This window comes from Mandrillus leucophaeus, unplaced genomic scaffold, assembly GCF_000951045.1.
Source record: "Mandrillus leucophaeus isolate KB7577 unplaced genomic scaffold, Mleu.le_1.0 Scaffold743, whole genome shotgun sequence".
Taxonomy (NCBI): domain Eukaryota; kingdom Metazoa; phylum Chordata; class Mammalia; order Primates; family Cercopithecidae; genus Mandrillus; species Mandrillus leucophaeus.
The window spans coordinates 707,289-707,643 of NW_012108064.1; positions in this window are offsets into that span (position 1 = coordinate 707,289).

A 355-nucleotide genomic window follows, 5' to 3' on the forward strand; every position below is an offset into this window, starting at 1 on the left:
TTATTTCTCCTTCACTTATGAAACTTAGTTTGGCTGGATATGAAATTCTGGGTTGAAAATTCTTTTCTTTAAGAATGTTGAATATTGGTCCCCACTCTTTCTGGCTTGGAGAGTTACTGCTGAGAGATCTGCTATTAGTCTGATGGGCTTCCCTTTGTGGGTAACCCGACATTTCTCTCTGGCTGCCCTTGACATTTTTTCCTCATTTCAACTTCGGTAAATCTGACAATTATGTGTCTTGGAGTTGCTCTTCTCAAGGAGTATCTTTGTGGCGTTCTCTGTATTTCCTGAATTCAAATGTTGGACTGCCTTGCTAGGTTAGGGATGTTCTCCTGGATAATACCCTGCAGAGTGT